The sequence below is a fragment of the Vulpes vulpes genome, chromosome 1, assembly GCF_048418805.1.
Source record: "Vulpes vulpes isolate BD-2025 chromosome 1, VulVul3, whole genome shotgun sequence".
NCBI classification, from domain to species: Eukaryota; Metazoa; Chordata; class Mammalia; order Carnivora; family Canidae; genus Vulpes; species Vulpes vulpes.
Window position 1 is genome coordinate 57472918 of NC_132780.1, and position 13854 is coordinate 57486771.

General features: G+C 44.2%; 1 pseudogene; it reads left to right on the forward strand.

Moving 5' to 3' along the window:
- The first annotated feature begins 11463 nt into the window (after positions 1-11463).
- On the forward strand, positions 11464-11562 carry LOC112930954 (U6 spliceosomal RNA; annotated as a pseudogene).
- The last annotated feature ends 2292 nt before the right edge of the window (positions 11563-13854 follow it).

Genomic DNA, 13854 nt, shown 5'->3' on the forward strand with positions numbered 1-13854 from the left:
ATGAGATTCAGAAGGAAGAGCCAAGCACCTCCCTAAAAGGTGGACAATTCTGTCTCTGGAGCTTGGTCATGGATACAGACGTTTGTGTTGCTGTTCATCATTACACCTCTCAAATACACCAGAAATATTCTATTGTGTGTTCGATATTTAGTAAAACTGATTAAATTGACTATTACCATAAGGCAGGATCTAATAAGTGCCTCATAAAGAACATAGAACCAAGTAGGAAAGAATTATCCTGCAAAGAGGGTGTGAGCTCTTTTTTTTTTTTTTAAGATTTTATTTATTTGTTCATGAGAGACACACAGAGAGAGACAGAGACACAGGCAGAGGGAGAAGCAGGCTCCATGCAAGGAGCCCAATACAGGACTTGATCTGGGATCCCGGGATCACAGCCTGAGCCAAAGGCAGATGCTTAACCACTGAGCCACCCAGGTGTCCTGAGGGTGTGAGCTTTTAAGTTGAGTCTAGCAATATTTAACAACTGTGGGGCTCTTATGTACAACAGACATGATTTAGAGGACTTTATACTCATTAAATTAATTTGATCCTGTGAATTACCCTCAGAGGTAGGCACTGTTATTTCCCAGTTTGGCAGATGAGGAACCTAAGGTACAAAGTTCAGTAATATGTTTAAAGTTTGTGGGCAGCCCTGGTGGCTCAGTGGTTTAGCGCCTCCTTTGGCCCAGGGTATGATCCTGGAGACATGGGATCGAGTCCCATGTCAGGCTCCCTGCATGGAGCCTGCTTCTCCCTCTGCCTGTGTCTCTGCTTTTTCTCTGTCTCTCACAAATAAATAAATAAAATATTTTAAAGAAATAAAATAAATAATAAAGCTTGCACAGTGAGTTGGCGGCAGAGCTGGTATTTGAACCCAGGCAGCCTTGCTCCAGGAGGGTCCATACCCTTAATTTACAGTGTTCCACTCTGTGGATTTGCTTCGGCAGGGGTGGCAGTGGTGGTGGTATAAGATAGTTGGGAGTCACGCCAGCTATTTACAAGGACAAGGAGGGGAAGGTCAGACAACATTTTGAGATTAGTCAGGAGGCTAAACTGGAGTCAGATCCAGAAATACCTTGAATGCCATGTGAATCACATATCTGATATCTGGTCTCTACCCTTAATCAGTGGCAGGTATCAAACACTTTTGAGCAAGCAAATAGTAAGCTGAAAGTCATGTTTAAGAAATGATGATAAACTAGACTGGGAAGTTGAGGAAAGAGCCAAATGAAGACAGAAGATCTATTTGGAGACTGGATGAGTTTAAAGGGGATGACTGAGCCGGGAACCAGAATCCTCAAGTACTATTTTTGACCACAGCACTGGGCCATTCCCAAGGGAAATTATGTGCATGGGACCAAGCCCAGCAAAAGCACGTCCTCTAATACTTTGGAGTCTTGACTCTTAACAAGTAATGTCTCCTGCTTGAAGCCTGATGAATGGAAGGTGTGAAGAACTCTGTCTGCCTGACTGGGGTTAGGACAGAGCTTAAATCAAAAAAGGGCCAAGAAGAAAAAAGGGAGGGCCAAGAAGTCCCATAATCCTCAACCCTCGGTGGCCTAGTGACCTCATGGTGAGGCAAGAGGAGTCTGAGAAGGGAAGCACAGAGAGGTGAGAGCAAGCAGCTGTGAGGGCAAGAAGGCCCAGGGCATCTCCTGAGCTGGGTTTAGCACATACCCTCATGCTATAGTTCCACTCCGACTCCTCCCCCTCCGGCTCTCGGGAACAGGGGCTGGGGAGAGGAGGGCTCCCGGCCGCACCCGCAGGCAGCAGGCACCACTGCACAGGTCAACGTAAGTGATCTAAACACCCAGGTGTGGATATGCAAGCAGAAAGGAAGGATCTGCCAGGAGATCACAGAGACTGATAGGTCGTGGGATAAGGGATGCCACCATTAAAAATGAAAGTTTGGAGCCCAAACAGTGACAGTCGTGGTCCTGAGAGAACTATGGGAAGCAAAAAGAGATGCTTGCTCAGAAGAGACGATTATTCTCCCTCTCTTCCTGAAGCATCCCAGAACAGCGAAACTCATGAAATTAAATGAAATTTCGAATTCCTGCTGCTCTTCCTTGAAGGCCTGAACAAAGGCTAAAAACACAATATATAAGTTATCCTTCAGGTTCTTTTTTTATTTTTTATTTTTTAGAAAGGGAACGTATATACAATCTATTCATATTCCTTCTTATGAGGTATAACAGAATGTGATATGAGTTTCTTAACGAAAATAACGTTCAGGGCACCCGGTGGCTCAGGTCAGTTGAATGTCTGACTTTGGCTCTGGTCATGATCTCAGGGTCCTGGGATCGAGTCCCACGGTGGGCTCCTTGCTCAGCGGGGAGTCTGCTTCTCCCTCTCCTTCCCCCTCCCCTCGAGCACACACACACACACTCTCTCTCTCAAATAAATATATAAAGTCTTGCAAAAAACAAAAATAAGTTTCTATTTCTGAAGTATTTATTTTGTTCCCAGTATTACGCTAAGCGTTCTGTGCACACTGCGGTAATAAATCTTCGCCACAGCTCGATGAAGCCTATGATCATCCTCATTCTGCTGATTAGGAAATTTAGGCACAGAGTTTAAAGAGCTAAGAAACTTATTCCAAAGCACATGGCTAGTAAGTGATCAATCCACGCGTCCCAGACTGGGGTCTAACTTCGACAGGTCTCATCCATGGTTACAAACGGTGTTCACACCGGCTCGGACTTCACTTTTCTAGGATCTAGCATTCTCCTGCCACACGTGTTGCTCCTGTAGTTGCCACAAAATTAGCAGGTGTTCTTTGAACTGGATCCTAATTCACTGGTCATTCAAGTGGATTGCTGATTGGTTTACCAAGCACCCCAATTCCTTCTCTACTTGGTAAAGCATGAAGTGGATTGAATTTCTCCCATGTGCCAAGCACATCAATCTGCCAGAGAATCCGAACACAGAAACTTTCCTTCCATGTCTATGGTCTATCATCTGTGGGGAGACATACCTTGCGAAGTAAGGTACAGCATTTCCAAACTGTGTGGAACATCATTGCGTAGACGACCAATACTCTGGGACCATAGTAAAGAATTCTCGGGACCCCTGGGGAGCTCAGTGGTTGAGCATCTGCCTTTGGCTCAGGGCGTGATCCTGGGGTTCTGGGATCGAGTCCCACGTCGGGCTCCCTGCATGGAGCCTGCTTCTACCTCTGCCTCTCTCTCTCTCTCTCTCTCTCATCTCTCATGAATAAATAAATAAATCCTAAAAAAAAGAAAAAAAAAAGAATTCTATTCTGGAGTCACCAATTTGAGTCCAGTATGGAGAAATGGCTGTATCTGGCATGCAAAATAATGCCAATAACTGGGATGATAATCTAATGTAAATTATTTCCACTGCCAATCTTTCCAAAGAGACTTTAAGATTTTTTTTTTTAAAGTCTTAAAGTGATTGCCTTTGTTTTGCAGTGAGTTGTTAGAGAAGTGGTGGCTTCTTTTTTAAGTAACTTTAAGACTTTTATTATTTTTTATTTTTTTAAAAGATTTTATTCACATTTCAGACCACATTTCAGACTGGACGTGTAGAGAGTAAAGCCTGGACAGGGACGGTCACGGAGCCGGCTAACCTCGGCCCTAAGCGGGGACACTAACTCAGCAGGTCCTCAGGGGCCGGAGATGCACAGTGGTCCCCGCCCCACCCCGGGGCTGCACCATCACATCTTCAGGCCCAACTCCCGATCCATAACATTAGGGTCCCCTCCCCCCAGGACCCCGCAGGAAGGCTAACTCTTCCTGAGAGCTGTCTCCTGCTTGAAGCCCGAAGACCAAGTACAGGCCCCCCACTATCTGTAGGCAGAGGGTCCCTGTAAACACACTTGTCAAGCTGACATGGCTTAACGTGAAGACAGTCGCTGCCACTACGTTGGATGCAAAAATTGTGAAGTGTTTTCAGTCCCGAGAAATAACCCCCCTTAGACTTTTCTGACACCTTGGGAAGCGTGTCGCTAATGGATGCGCAAAAGAAGATAAAGCACCGATGTCTGCAGATGCAGCTCAGAGCTCCGGCCGTCCTTGGGAGATGCCCAGGGTGCTGTCCCTGGGGGAGCCCGGCCGCCGCTTCTCTGCAAAACAAACGCTGAGTGCTATTTCTGCTCTGCACTTTTCTCCCCCCTAAGATGGGAAATCTTAAATGGGAAAATCCTCTGCAGACTTCTTTAAGTCATCGACAAAAGGTCTTGTTAAAGCAAAGTGACACACTGCAGGTGCTGAATTCGTGGTGGGGGGTAGAGGGGACACACCTGGCTTCAGAAGGGATGGAGTTTCCAGGGATGTTCCTCAAAGGGGAGCCCCTTGTGCTCTCAGCCCTGCTGCCTTGAGTCCCCCGCCGCTGGGCCCTCGTGAAAATGTGCCACCGTGACTGAGCCGCTCCCATCCGTGATCTCAAGAGATGAAGCTCACGTTCCTAAAGCAAACAACAAAGAAAGGATTTTGGACCTAAGTGGTGCTGAGCTCAGAGCAAAGGAAAAGAGGAGGGTGACTTCCTAAGGATCCTCAGTGGTTTTGTCTCCGATTTCAACAGCTTTATCTTAAAAAACCATGTCTCTTAATTATTCAGGATGAAAGTAGAACACTTGGTAAGCCGTTTCCCCAAAATGCTCAGGCCTCTGGCATCAAAAAAATCAAATTGATGAGTAAGGACTTAGAGGTAGGCTCAATAGCTCACAGCCGCTTCGTCTCAACCCAAATAATGCTTTCAAAAACTGGTGCATATTAAGTCACCAGGAGCGCATCTGTGACAGTGCTCCGTGGAGCAGGGAATCCGTCGTTATCCGGACGCCTCATTGAACTGAACTCACATCTCACCGTAATAAATCCTAGTGCAGCCCCCAGATGAGTCACACAGAGAAATACAGTATGGACTGAAATCCAACCATTTTTTGCCTGTGTGGTAGGACACAGAAGCTATTTTGTTTCACAAGTATAACATGATGGTTTTTATGGGGGACGTGAAGAATAATTTATCCAGTGGGGGAGGAATGTAATTAGCTTGAATACAGAGTTTTGGAAGTGGGCCAGGACAACAGCCAAGTAACTGATAAAAAAAGAAGAAAGAAAGAAAGAAAGAAAGAAAGAAAGAAAGAAAGAAAGAAAGAGAGAGAGAGAGAGAGAGAGAGAGAGAGAGAGAAAGAAAGAAAGAAAGAAAGAATTCCATTTTGGATATCAAAAATTAAAATGGTGTTCCCCTAGCTTATTCTGTTTTGAACATTGAAAAGTTGTGCTCTGATCAGTTAATTTGTATGTAGCAGTGTATACTCTCATATACAATTACTGACCTATGCTTTAAAACACAACGCTTTGTTACAGACCCAAGCTGTCCATTTCTCTGATGGGTTTGAATAAAGTATTCCCTGTCTTAAAAAAATAAAAATAAAAATAAAAATAATAAAATAAAATAATAAAATAAAAATGTTGTTCCCCTATAGAAGCTTGTATTCTCATGGTTGCTTTCTCCCCCCCATCCCAAGCAGAAATGCCACATAATAAGATACTAAGGAAGTATGTCAGAAATGACATTTGCTAAGCATCCGCTGCGTGGTAGGGACTGTGTTGAACATTTTCCATTTTCACAATGACTCTGTGCCTGTCTGTACAGCCAGACAAAAGGTGTATCCTTTTGGCCCTCTCGGAGCCTCCAAGCGATTCCCCTGCATTATAAAGCACTTTCAGAGAAACAGACCTGGCAAGTAGCCTGAGCAGGATGGAATTAGGCTTGAGCTGTTGGGCAGAAAATTCTAGGGTCCCTGGTACCTGGATGATGGCCTAAACTGCAGGATGGACGCAAAGAGCGCGAGCTCCAGGAGAATGTGCCCCTTGACCCTGCACACTCCTCAGTGCGGAGCCTGGTACAGATCCCCAGGGACCATTCCACCCCTTGCCTCGGCCTGAGGCTAGTGCTGTCAGACTGGGTGTGACTCCAAAGCTCATGCTCTTACCCACTGGGCTAAATAGCTTTGTAGAACCCAAGCATTTCAAATGTTTGAAAATTGCTAGTTGAACAAATGATTGCATGTGAGACCCAGTTTAGTTGTTGGAGTTTAGTAGAAAAATACTTGCATATTATCAATGAGACACAATTGAAAAAAGGCTGGGTTATAAAAGCAAAAGCACTCTGATCGTCATCATGTTTTCAAACATGTGACATCTGGTGAGACCGTCCATGAGGGGCATCTTGTGGCTCCACCGTCCGTAAAGGCAGCTATTTCCCAGTGCACAGGTTCCAGCATGCTGGATTTTTTATCACAGTGTGGCATTCAGCATTCTCTCCACGATAAGCCATCTCAAACAAGCCCAGAGGCAATCCTGGGGTAGCAGGAGAAGAATAACCCCAGGTTATGTTGCTTAACCTATTGTACATTTTTAGGGGTGGTTCAAGAAGAAAATAAAGGAAGGCAAAGTCAGTCTACTCAGCACCCAAATTTGTCTGGGCAGGACTTCCTGGTAACATGTCAAAGTATCGAGTCATTTGTATCATGTTTTAGTAAAATAATCTGTAGGGATAAAGGAGATGGACATTTAGAGGTTTGGAGAGTCTTTTTACAGTAGCAGAAAGGTGTTTTGGTTTTTTTAAATAAGATTTTAAATGATTACAAAAGATGGTCTATGTTCTTTGGCAGTGATTTTCAAAATATGGAAATGTCACAATGAAAAATCAACCATAATCCTGCCGACCAAGACAATGACCAACAGTGTTTCATTGCACTTTTGCACACTAAGATCATTACCAATTATTCAATCACAGCATCTAACATTCCTATAAGCATTCTCCCACAGTATTAAGAATCCTCAGACATGGGATCCCTGGGTGGCTCAGTGGTTTAGCACCTGCCTTCGGCCCAGGGTGTGATCCTGGAGTCCTGGGATCGAGTCCCACATTGGGCTCCCTGCCTGGAGCCTGCTTCTTGCTCTGCCTCTCTCTCTCTCTATCATGAATAAAGAAATAAAATCTTAAAAAAAAAAAAAAAAGAATCCTCAGACACAATCCATTTTAATAGCTACATAGTATCTTATCTTGTAAAGGGTCTTTGGGATAGCAATTCACTTACAAAATAACTCTATTGTTCTCATTTTGCTTGCAGGCTTTGTGTCTTCCAGTTGTTTGTTTTGCTTTTTTTTTTTTTTCGGTTGATGAATAAAACTGCCTTTATTTTCTTATTTTGCCTTCAATGTTATATTATGCATATATGTATATAATAAATAGACACATAAATATATTGTAAAAGGTAGGATAACTGAATCTAAGGGACGGATGTACTATGATGGTTCGACTACGTTGCTTTCTAAAACTGTGGGTTCAGCTTAAACACCGAATTTTCATTTCACCTCCACCACCAGTATGGTGCACTGTCATTTCTTTGAATATCATGATAACTGGTAAGTAAACGTGGCATCCCATTGCTGGAATCCGTATTCATTTTTGAAAAGGTGATTTAAACAAGTAAAATTTTGCCACATTTACCATTGAATGTATGAAAAGATCATTTTATCTGATTGTTAAAAATACTTCCTGACTTACAATCAGTGGTAAATACATGATAATATCTTTGAATTTACACTGCATTTAAACATTTTATTCTTTTTTTTTTTTTTTTTTTTTTTTTTTTTTTTAAATCAGAGCTGGAGATGTCCTTGGCCTGGTGTACAGAAAGGGCAGACTGTATGGTGCATAGTCACAATTTGAACTTGAGTTAAAACAATTCCATTTTATACCTGAAAACCGTATTCTTACACCCTCAAATTCAATTTCTTAAGAATCATTGTGGCTTCTACCGCTAACTTCTTAACTCGGAAGCTCATCTCAATTTATCCTTTTTACATTTATGACATTTCACTTTTGTTACACTTCCCACTTTCCGTATTATTGCATGCCCTATGCTTATTTTTTCAAAACCTAATTTTTTGGTAGGCCTCAATGAAGATTATCTATTATCATTCAAGCTAACTCTATATTTAAAAACAAACAAACACAAAAGAAAAAGGAAACAGGTATGAGGATTACCAGCCTGGAGGGAGACTCATTTGCTAGAAAAGCATCTACACACCAACTTCAGCAGGATGTGGGATTTTTGCCACTGACTTTTTTCCATTCATGGTCTCACTTGTGAACAGTAGAAGCGTAGGGAGCTGGTTGGTGGTCTGCGCCTGTCCAGTCAATGCTGGGAAACTGTCAGGATTACAATGCTCCTTTGTTGGCTGGCTTGGCAGCAATGCCAAGAGCTGAATGGGCCACAGAGACTGAACCAGTTATGACGACTGCTTGGTCCTCTCAAATGACCAGAGGCCCTCCCACCTCTTTGCCCGGCCACCCTGGGATGACAGCGTGGATGTGGAGATGCTCCGAATCCTCCCACCAACGTTGTGCCGCATGTTGGCTAATGGAAAATTTTGGCTTCCTGATGATCAGTCTCTAATTCCGTAAGAGTTCTGATCTCACTTGAAACTTGCAAAAAAAAAAAAAAAAAAAAAAAAAAAAAGAAAGAAAAAAGAAAAGAAAAAAGAAACTCACCCCCCCAAAAAAAACAAAAAACACAGATTAACAAGATAAAAAGTATAACACGAAAATGGTATGGTATAATGATGTGCTAATCTCTCTTGCTGAAATTGTGTGGTGATTGTTGGCCATGGAAAAGAAAAGGATAAAAAACCAAAAATAAACTCAGAACAAAACCGAAAGGAAGCTCCCCAGGATGATATTCATGGGGGGGGGGGGGGGAATCTGATCTGACCAATTTAAGTCATCGTGATTTTTTTCATGCTTATTTTTTGCCATATCGAAATTCCCAGAGCCCCAGTTTTCAGACTTAGGTGCAACCCCCCAATAATACAAAAGCAGGAAACCGAACATTATGAGGCAGGTAGGACAAAAAAAGATGGCTAAACTAAAAGTGAGTTGTTTTTTTTAACAGCTCTCTGCTAGCCCAGACTCCTGGTTTTATTTAAGAAGCCCACTGCCTTTGAAAATACACAGGGTCTTTTCAATAGCAAAAGATCAAATGATGTTAATCAGGCAGTGGGGTCTAATCCTTTAATGCAGCTGTCTCTTTACATTATAAACATTCCAGCTATATAAGCTGGAACGATTTTTATCTTAGCTTGTCTTTCTTTCCTCTTCCTCCCCGCCCCCCCCCCCCCCAACCTCTGTCTTTCTCTGTTTCTCTGTCTCTAAATCCTAACTTTGCCGTGGTACAGGACATGCTTTCCCCTACCTGCTTTCTAACCCCCCTCGAGGAACAATCGGTTGTGCCTTAGAACGAAGGCAGGCGAGAAGGTGGGGCATTAAGCACCTCCACCTCTCCGTCTCTATCCGTGTTCCCCGTGCTCTCGGTTGGTCACTGGAGACGATGCTCTCCGGGGAAGATCGCATCTGCGGGGCATGACCCAAAGCTCAGGCCTCCCCCTGCACGTCACCTCTCTTCTTCCTCAGCTGTTGGTTTGGCCTGATGGGTCCAGTTGCACTTTGCACACGTGTGGATGCCTTTGCAGCTGCCACCGACTGCGTTTTTTGAGCCCATCGCTTCCTTCAGGAATGCGATAATCATAGTTTGAATTCTGTGGCATGTTTAGCCGGAAGAAGTGATCACGGTGGGAGGGAAGAGGACAGTTTTCTTCAGATATTTGATCTGACCTCCTGCTGAAGCGGGACTGGACTTCCACAGATATAAAACCCTCAGAGCAGCAATTCTTCAATGAGGGTGTGATGGTAAATCGAGTCGTTTAGGGACCCCTTTCTCTGCTGAGATGCTGAGGATTACCAGCCTACAGGGACACTCACTTGCTAGGACATCAACCACATACCGACTTCACCAGGGGCTGATTGTATTGAGCGCCACTGCTGTCCTTAGGAGCATGACCCATTTCTTAGGAATATTAGGATGCAAAAAATTAGATCCGTCAAACGGGACTAAACATCCCACAAGATCAGCTAAACTATATATAATTTTCCTATGGTTTTATTCCTAAGGCCTCACAGGGCCTGACATGCGGCAGATGGTCCAAAATGCTCTTTGAAGTATTGTTTTATTTTATGAATTAAAAAGAAATGACTTCAGGAAGCAAATTTCATTTTAATAGAAGTGGAATGATCTAATAAGAAGCACCGTCCAAGGCGGGCCATCAGGAGAGACAGTGAGTTCTCCATCTATGGAGGATTCAAGCACAAGCTGGGGACTCTGATACATCGGCTGGATAGTCGACCGGGCCTGGGAAGCCAACAGAGCGGCAGCCAACTTGGCTCCAAGGCCAAGGGAAAAAATTCCAAGCCTTCTTTCGTGACCACAAAGAGATTCATTACTTGAAAGGTATAAAAAGACCCATCCTGTAAAATCATCCATTCAAACCAGGGGACCAAATCCTTGTGCCTTGTTTTCTGGGAGTTCTGTGTTGATGTTGAACCACAGCTTATTAAATCCTAAGTTTTTAATTTCTGTTTACAGTACTCCCAGATTTTTTTTTTTTTTAACTAAGAAACCATTCGTACCTTTGAAAGTCTCCACGAATTTGGCCTTCTCTAGAGCCCCGTAGGAAGCTGATGCACGGAAGCCCAAAGCGGCGGCCTACAGGTCCGAAAAACCCAACTGCTTCTACCTGCAGAATCAAAAGCTCAGCGCACCTCTTGCTCACACTCCTTCAGAAGCCAACGGTTCAAATTAGCTTTAAAGGCGGCCCCCAGGAGAGTACAACCATTTCTCGAAACACCAGAAGGTTCTAGGGATTTCTCTCCCTCCCCCCCACCCTCTGCCTTCTTCCTTCTTCTTTTCACCCTTTCTTCTTCTCTTCCTGCTGAATGGAGTTTGCCATCCGAGGGATGCATCCCGCCCTCATTAATGCGGAACATCTGCCGCCCATCAGAGGCAAGTAGCCGAGTGGCAGGAGGGGCAGGAGGGGCAGGCCTGGGCCCAGCCCGCAGGTGGCCGTGGTGATCTCCTGGGGAAGAGCGCCACCTCTCATCGGGGACCCGTGCGGCTGTCCTCGGGCCGGAGTCTGACGACCTGTCCCCGGACCAGTGGCTCTGTCTGTCCACCAGCCTTTCCCTGTTTGCACAGCACCTGATGACTTTGTCCACCAACAGCGGCAGAGTCCCTGACACTGTGCATCCTGTCCTGCCCGCCTTAGGGGGAGCGCACAGGAGGTGGGTGCTCTGGAAACAAAGCCTGGGCTCCCTCTGTCCCTATGTTCTGTCCCCATCTGTGAATCCCCGTTTAAGGGCCATGGGTGGGGTGCCTGGGATCCATGGGTGGCTCAGTGGTTTAGCGCCTGCCTTCAGCTCAGGGTGTGATCCTGGAGCCCTGGGATCGGGTCCCATGTCGGGCTCCCTGCAGGGAGCCTGCTTCTCCCTCTGCCTGTGTCTCTGCCTCTCTGTCTCTGTCTCTGTCTGTCTGTCTGTCTCTCTCATTAATAAGTAAATAAAATCTTAAAAAAAAAAAATAAGGTCCATGGGTACCCGCCTCTGCAGCGCATGTACTACAACTGGAGCAATACAGGATGAGCGTCTCCCCTGTGCAAGGATGACACGCAAATTCGTGAAGCGTCCCATCTTTTTAGGAAGTGCCTAGAATGTCTCAATTAAAGAATACATTTAAAAAAAATTTAAAGATTTTATTTAATTATTCATGAGATGCACACACACACACACACACACACAGAGGCAGAGACACAGGCAGAGGGAGAAGCAGGCTCCATGCAAGGAGCCTGATGTGGGACTCGATCCTGGGACTCCAGGATCACGCCCTGGGCCAAAGGCAGGCACTTAGCCTCTGAGCCACCCAAGTGTCCCCCCCCCAAATTTTTTTTTAAAGAATATATTCTCTGGGTTCTGCTATGATGGCCCCAGACAGTGTTAACTTCCTCTTTTTTTTTTTTTTTGTCCTATTGTGGGTTTTGATTGTTTTGTTTTTGCCCCTGCCAGAAATTGGTTTTATGTGATGTGCCCAGGTCTTAGGTTCCTGGGAACCTATGGAAAAAAATTCCATAAAACATCAAAAATTTCCATAAGACATCAAACATAATAAAGAGTGATGGAAAATGTGTCACCTGTGTCTCAGTCTGGACTGGTCTTAAAAAATTCTGGATCTTCTGCTGAATAAAACAAATATCCAAATGTTAAATTCAGATTAAGAAATATTCCTCAGCATGATGGGGATCTTAGAGGTCTTCTGGGGTCCTCCTGTTACACACGGGGACCCCGGGGTCCAGAGCGGTGCAGTGACTCCGTCATACACTTGCCCTGTTCACTCCACACCCACTGATGACCATCCTAGGGCCCTTTCCTTGGGGCCACTCTTCCCCCACTTGGGTTCACAGAAGTTTGCAGCTTAGAGGGTACTGGAAAGATTGGGACTGTATAAACACTGACAGCCTAAGATATTAGGCTGCATTTGAACAGATTTCTTACCTCTATGCATCCACTGTGTTCTGTTTGTGTCGATAAAGTACAGATCTCTCTTTGACACGCAAAAAAACACAGGTGTTGATGCTCAATAATCATTTGGATCATTGAGTGTGTCTCTAAAATCGTTCATGTAAAATATTTGAAAAAAAGCATTTTAGATTCTTCTTTTTACAGCAAGTTGTAAGTAGGTATAAAAACAGACATCTTTGTGTGTTATTTGATGTTCATACGGTTCTTCCTAAATAACATGCTTGATTTTTAACAGAAGTTCTTGGAGATGATGTATTCTGAACGCCAATGGCAGACTGGTGGCATAATACATTATTTGCTATAAAGCGGTGCTGCCATTGCAGGAGAAAGGCAATGGGCTAATGGGCAATGGACTCTGGGTTCGAGTCCAGTGTCTGCCGCTTAGCAGCTTTGCGACCTAACCCAGGTTACTACACTCTCTGGTGGAGGCATAACCCGAAAATTCTTTGAAATTTATAAATCGAATTTAAGTGAGAATTACCTTGGCTGGGGCGCCTGGGTGGCTCAGCAGTTGGGCGTCTGCCTTGGGCTCAGGTCATGACCCCGGGGTCTTGGGATCCAGTCCTGCATCGGGCTCCCCAGCAGGGAGCCCGCTTCTCCCTCCCTGTGTCTCTGCCTCTCTCTCTGGGTCTCTCAGGAATACATAAATGAAATCTTTTTCTAAAAAAAAAAAAAAAGTATTACTCTCTGGTGAATTTGCACAACCTGCCTAAGCTCGATGTCCTGAGGGAATACTGATTAATGCACATCTTACGGGGTTGTGTTAAGATTAAATGCAGTGACATATCCAAGGTCCCAGGTGGGATGCTCAGCCCCCCAGCAAATAAACCTTCATTTATTTTAGTACGAGGAGATTCCTGGCTCTTGCTGTTCTTATGGTTCTATGGGATAGATAACCTGGAATATTTGGGTGTATAAACCCTCAAAACATTTTATCTAGGTTTCCGTCACCTATGCATACAGCTGTAGCTGAGACTTCACCTCCAAGGACATGGAGCAAATTCGAGTGTCATGAACAAACAAAAAAACAACAAAGAACACAACCCACAATTAACAATAAGGATTCACAAGTTTGAGAGCTGAACCCAAGAATAACTGCTCTTTATTCTGACCTTATCACTCCTGTCTTCAGAACTACTCCAAGAGAAGAATCGACTTCAGGATGTCTTCTCGACTCTACACCTGGAAAGTGTTCCCAATAATCTCACACCCTTTTTAAATGTACAGTTTTACAAATGTCATATATATGTGTCTTTTTTTTCATTCTCATCACAGATATAACTTGCTCTTTTTCCTTTATTTTTGCTTTTACTTCTTTCCCCCTTTATTTTTACTCCATATCCTCTTTTAGATCATGAACTTCACAAAGGCTGGACTCCTGTTTGGTTTTTTTCCCCTACTATACCCATGTGC